This window comes from Eretmochelys imbricata, chromosome 28, assembly GCF_965152235.1.
Source record: "Eretmochelys imbricata isolate rEreImb1 chromosome 28, rEreImb1.hap1, whole genome shotgun sequence".
NCBI classification, from domain to species: Eukaryota; Metazoa; Chordata; order Testudines; family Cheloniidae; genus Eretmochelys; species Eretmochelys imbricata.
In genome coordinates this window covers 3100883-3107590 of record NC_135599.1, presented here as the reverse complement: position 1 = coordinate 3107590, position 6708 = coordinate 3100883, and the positions used below count along the sequence as shown (strand labels likewise).

The 6708-nt window shown below is 46.1% G+C and overlaps 1 non-coding gene across 1 annotated transcript; it reads right to left on the bottom strand.

Annotated features, from left to right (window-relative positions):
* Window positions 1-5179: 5179 nt before the first annotated feature.
* On the bottom strand, window positions 5180-5265 carry TRNAS-UGA (transfer RNA serine (anticodon UGA)). Its single transcript has one exon. It is a non-coding gene; the product is annotated as a tRNA-Ser (tRNA).
* Between the last annotated feature and the right edge of the window lie 1443 nt (window positions 5266-6708).

Sequence of the window (6708 nt, the reverse complement as noted above, 5' to 3'; positions counted from 1 at the left end):
GGGCAAAGCAGACGCTTCTTGCCTGGGGTGCCTTTTGATCTAGGGGAAGGCTGTCAGGGAGAACAGGAGTTAGTTTCACATACCTATTTTCAGGCTGTAATCTGTGGGCACCCTGCCCTGTGGGAGGGATCCTGGTAGCCCAGACTCAGGGCTGGAACAGGCCCCTGTTTTAGGGGGAGGCTGCATGGTTTAGAGCAGGGGTGGGCAACCTGAGCCTGAGAAGGAGTCAGAATTTAGCAGTGTACAAGAGCCACAGTAATATGTCAGCAGCCCTGCATCAACTCCACTCCCCCAGCTCTCACCGCCTCCCGCCCACCGAGTGCCCCGCCAATCAGTGTCTCCTCCCTCCCCGCACCGCCTGATCAGCTGTTTCGTGGCATGCAGGAGGCTCTGGGCGGAGGGGAGAGGAGCGAGGGCACGGCAGGCTCAGGGGAATGAGCTGGAAGGGTTGGAGTGGAGGCAGGGCCTGTGGAAGAGCCAGAGGTTGAACAGTGAGCACCCCCGGCACATTGGAAAGTTGGCATCTGTAGCTCCGCCCCGGAGTTAGCACCTATAAAAGGAGCCACATATTAACTTCTGAAGAGCCGCACGTGGCTCTGGAGCCACAGGTTGCCCGCCCCTGGCTTACAGCAATCTGATGCCTCAAACAATCTGTCTCTCCCAAAGTGTTGGATCTGCATCCCCAGAAGGCTCCGGCACTGCCTCCCCCATTTTCACAGTCTGTAGAAAGGAGCAGCATCAAGGGTTACTGATGAGCGACAAGGTACAACATGGGTGGCAGAGGCTACAGGATCCCAGAGTGTTTGCCTGTCTGGGGCATTTTGAGTGAGATCTCAGGGACACATTGTAAGGCAGAATCCCAGGAATATATATGAAAGGAGCATAGGGCCATAAGGACGTAAGAACGGCCATACTGGGTGAGACCAAAGGGCCCTGTAGCCCAGTATCCTGTCTTCCCATCGTGGCCAATGTCAAGTGCTTCAGAAGGAATGAACAGAATACCTAATCGTCAAGTGATCTATCCCTTGTCGCCCATTCACAGCTCCTGGCAAACAGAGGGTAGGAACACCATCCCTATCCATCTTGGCTAATACCCAAACATAGGCTTATCCTCCAGGAATATATCTGGTGCATTTTTTGAACCCTGTTATAGTCTTGGCCTTCACAATATCCTTTGGCAAGGAGTTCCACATGTAGACTGTGGGTTGTGTGAAAAAATACTTCTTTTTGTTTGTTTTAAACGTGCTGCCTATTAATTTCATTTGGTGGCCCCTAGTTCTTGTCTGAGGAGAGGGAGTCAATAACACTGCCTTATTTACTGACTCACACCAGTCATGATTTTATAGACCTCTAGAATATCCCCCCTTAGTCATCTTTTTTCCAAGCTGAAAAGTCCCAGTCTTATTAATCTCTCCTCCTATGGCAGATGCTCCATACCCCTAATCGTTTTTGTTGCCCTTTTCTGAACTTTTTCCAATCCCATATGTCTTTGAGGTGGGGCGACCACATCTGCATGCAGTATTCAAGATGTAGGTGTACCATGGATTTATATAGAGGCAATATGATCTTTTCTGTCTTACTATCTATCCCTTTCTTAATGATTCCCAAGATTCTCTTTCCTTTTTTGACGGCCGCTGCACATTGAGTGGATGTTTTCAGAGAACTATCCACCGTGACTCCAAGATCCCTCTCTTGAGTGGCAACAGCTATTTTAGACCTCATCTTTTTATATGTATAGTTGGGATTATGGTTTCCAATGTGCATGACTTTGCATTTATCAACATTGAGTTTCCTCTGCCATTTTGTTGCCCTTTCACCCAGTTTTGTGAGTTTCTTTTGTAACTCTTTGCATTCTGCTTTGGACTTAACTCTCCTGAGTAATTTTGGATCATCTGCAAATTTTGCCACCTCACCGTTTACCCCCTTTTTCCAGATGATTTATGACTATGTTGAAGAGTACTGATCCCAGTACCGACCCCCTGGGGGACACCACTATTTACCTCTCTCCATTTTGAAAACTGACCATTTATTCCTACCTTTTAACCAGTTATTGATCCATGAGAGGAACTTCCCTTTTATCCCATAACAGCGTAACAGAGCAGAACAGGGTTTCCTTGGCAGGGGGAGTAAACTGAGAACATATCAGGAGGTTGTACACATTTATTGTCCTCGTGAAAAAGTGTGTCTGATACTCAGCCTTTGCTGATCCTGCCGGCTGTGACTGCTGAGGACATTTTCCTTCTCTCCTCCTGGGTCTCTCTTCTGCCAGATTCTTAGCCAGTGCGGCTGCCCTGCAGGTGATGGCAGAGCAGTTTGGTAATAGCCTGCCAGACTCACCACATAAGAGAACAGCTGCTGTAGCAGCTTGACTGATCATGGGCCACATCCTGCAGCCCTGGCAGCCCAGGATAACCTCCCACTGATGGCAATGGGAATTTAGCCTTTGCAACTAGCTGCTTGTACCTGAGGTCTCAGCTATGAAGTAAGCTGGTGGCACACACAGCTTCATCCAAAGAAGTGAAGGATGTAAGCGAAGGAAGAAAGTTGGCCACCTGGGGAGCTGCTGCAGTCCCATAACCACAGCTGGAAGGGAGAAGAGGAAAAACTCCCTGAAGTGCTCAAAGCAGCACCGAGAAAAGGAAGTTTGTCAGTCAGATCAGGAGCAATAAATATAAAATGAAGGACTGCTTTCCCCTCTGTGATGCCATATTTGAATTATGTTACTTTACAATCAGAGAAAGCTTGAAAATATCGTACTCTAATTTCAGGATGGGTCTGTAACCATAATTGTTCTCTGTGGGAAGTGGCCTCTAGATAATGATCTTTGGGAAGAGCTGGCTGAAGAGCCTTCCTACGAACCAGGAGATCATGGCTTGGCCTGCCAGTTCTTCCTTGCTGAACCTGGCTTGTCTGCTAGGCTCGACTTTTTGTATCTCTTCTCATAAAAAGAAAAGACCTCACAGCACAATCCTTGTAAGTGCTCGTTCAGGACGGAGAGAGATTCCTTCTGGCGAAGCCTTGGAAAGTGGCAAATGCTAAGTCTGGAGCTGATGGAAAGTTACCATATTCAGAGTTGAGTTGAAGTTGCTGTGACTGAAACCCAGAGCACTAACCACTCTAGGATCACAGCAGCTTGTGGGAGAAGCGGATGTTAGAAGCCCTCTGTCAACTCAGCTGTGGCTTTCCATGCACAGAGAGCCAGCCCGCTCAAGATCTGCAAGTTTTGTGGGAAATGGGGAACGTCTGTACTTTGGCATTTGAAGGTGTTGTCTTGGACCATCAAGGGGAACAGTTGCAAATAGATAGTTGAGGAAGGCACCGTGGCTTAGTAGGTTAAAGTACCTGTCTTCTAAACAGGAGATCCTGGGTTCAACGCCCAGTAGTGCCTTGTTGTACAGCTTTTGTCTTCTCTGCTCATGTTTTCCTCTGTCTTCCTAGGAAACAGAAGAGACCTCCCTTGGCAATGTAAGTAATTGCTTCCCAAGGAAAAGGCTTCTTTGCAGAGGAGCGTTGGAGAGAATCAAATCACCAGCCTGGAGTTGATGAAAAGGCTATTGGTGTTGGGAAGGAGGTTGCTTTGACTGTAATTGCTATGACACCAGAGCTTGTGTCCCATGCCCATACAATTCACTAGAAATGTCTGTGCACAGAGACCCTTCTAGAGGATTCTCTGTAGGGCTTGCAGGAAATGGAGAATTACTGTCCTTTCACCTTTCATTTTATTGTTGATGAAAAATGGAGCAGTTATGCGAGAAGTCCCAGAGAGTGGTAACATGGCAGAGGTTGCCAATAAACCTGCTGGATAAAGAGCAAATTCAGGATCCAGCATCCAGTGCTTCCTTGCTGAACGTGCCTCCTCTTGTCACCTTTTGGTCAATCTTTTTTGTTAACGGAAAAACCCGCCTTTGACTAGCCATACACATGCTTGCAAAAGGAACAGGTCTTTTTGCTGATAAGTGTTGAAAGGAGGCATCGGATGAACATGGAAACAAGGTAAAGGTTGCTGTAACTCATCTTGCAGGCACTGCTGTTGAATCTGGGCTGCCTCTTACAATACTGTGCTAGTGACAAGTAGCAAAACCCCTCCAGGTGCTGTGATCACTTGGCCAACAACATGCCGTGACACACTATGGACACACTATGGTCCATGTTAAAGAGCTTTCCCTCAACCCTCCAGCTTCCCTGGTTCTTGTCAGCAAGAAGCAAAAGGCCAGAAGTCCAAAGCACAGACAATGCAATCTTTATTGGGATTAGTTTCCAAGCAATCATATTTCGGAGCCCTTCACACCAGTTGGGCTTATCTCTATAAGCCAATAGAGTCTGTTCCCCAGTGTTCCCTTCCATGCTCTCATGCCACAGAGCATTTACCCTGTATCCCCCTTCCCAGCTCTGACGCCGCAGAGCCTTGCCTGTGTCCGTGTTTCCCGTTTCCCCCCTTAGCAAGCATGATTCCAGTTTCCCCTCTTTGACCTGTTTGACCCCAGTTTATATGATAATATTTTCAACTATACCTTAACCAATCATTTCACTGAAATTTAACTAACCAATCCTAACCTATTGTAACATAATTCTCTAACCAATTATATCCCACTACCTTAATTAACTTACATCTACCAAATTAATTATACAGCAGACAGAAACAATTAGCGAACCAGACAGATTAACAATAGAAAACTAGGGGGCATAAAGATAAAACATACAGAAATGAGGGTTTCACAACCACAGCCATTGATAAGTGATTTCTTGCCAGACAGGATGCTGGCAAATTAAGTTTTCTTTAACCATCTTAAGATCCGTTTCTTTATCTAGTGGTGAAGGGCACTCTCTGGACAGGATCTTCTTCCTAACTCCTCAATACCACCTTATTTCAGTCTGTCTGGTATGGGATGTGACAATGTGACCGTACGCTTCCCAGCTTATAGCTGCCCCTGCTGCTTGGCCAAAGGGCTTAGCCTAAGAACAAGGCCTCCGACTATCCTAGTGAGAGCAGGCCCATACACAGGTGGACTGTGATTTTGATTCTTCATTTTTATACCCCTTTAACTAGCTAAGTGACAAAAATACACCTAAGTGCTATAGCAGTCTCACATGTAGATAGAGCGAGGCCAGAGCTGGCTCCAGTTCGCATTGTGGATGCTCACACACAAAAACAACAGCAATGACAACACGCTAACGTTTCTGTAGTTGACAGGATTTGAACCTGCGTGGGGGGGACCCCCACAAGGGATTTCAAATCCATCACCTTAATCACTCGGCCACAACTACTTGATGGACAGCTGCTTAGCAACACTATGATTCTGTTCTCACAGAATTGTCCCTTCAAATTGCTTGCTCAGACCAGCTTTCCCAGCACAATTGTGTCCATGGCGGAAAGCGAGAATTTCTGCCCATTTCTCTTCCGGCTGGAGCATGATCGGAGTATGTTTGTGGTTAATGACTTTGCAATAGATTGTTGTTCATTCCCCACTTCGACAAGTCAGACAGTCCCTTTACTATTCAAATCTCCAGCACATCGCTTCAAGAGCAGGGGTCAGGATTTCTCTGGGGCACTGTCAGGGATGCGGGTAGCTACATCCCCTCTGTCTGACTATTGTCATTGCAGGAGAGAAGGTTTCAATGGAATTGAATGCCCTGGCTCAGACAAGAGACACAGGGAGGTTTTACTGTTCATGGATCTGTGCAAAGGAAATTGTGTCTCTGTGTGAAATTGAGGAGGGAAATGAAACATTCACGCAGTGGCGCAATGCCCTAAGGAATGTGGGTGAAGGACTTGGGCTGAGAAATGATTTAACGGGTTTGTATCAATTTCTTGCCCTGATTAAAAACTATGGCTAAAAGGCAGCCGTTGTTGTTAGTACTTGTACCTGTGTAGGGACACCCGGGTGGCTGTCAAGTCCATTGCCTTAACCAGGGGTAGTCGATTATTTTATCAAGGTCCAAATTTCTTGGTCAAGGTATAGTCATGGTCTAGATTCCAGAGAAAATAATACACTGATGATAATAAGTATAGAAAAAATTTTGTAGTCACTATGGGCATAACTGTGATGATTGTAAAAAGAAAAGGAGTACTTGTGGCACCTTAGAGACTAACCAATTTATTTGAACATAAGCTTTCGTGATCTACAGCTCACTTCATCAGATGCATACTGTGGAAAGTTTAGAAGATCTTACATACACACAAGGCATAAAAAAATACTTCCTCCCACCCCACTCTCCTGCTGGTAATAGCTTATCTAAAGTGATCACTCTCCTTACAATGTGTATGATAATCAAGTTGGGCCATTTCCAACACAAATCCAGGTTTTCTCACCCCCCCCCCCACACACACAAAAACTCACTCTCCTGCTGGTAATAGCTTATCTGAAGTGACCACTCTCCTTACAATGTGTATGATAATCAAGGTGGGCCATTTCCAACACAAATCCAGGTTTTCTCACCCCCCCGCAACACAGACAAACTCACTCTCCTGATGGTAATAGCTTATCCAAAGTGACCACTCTCATTACATTGTGTATGATAATCAAGGTGGGCCATTTCCAGCACAAATCCAGGGTTTAACAAGAACGTCTGAGGGTGGAGGGGGGTAGGAAAAAACAAGGGGAAATAGGCTACCTTGCATAATGACTAAACCACTCCCAGTCTCTAGTCAAGCCTAAGTTAATTGTATACAATTTGCAAATGAATTCCAATTCAACAGTCTCTCGCTGG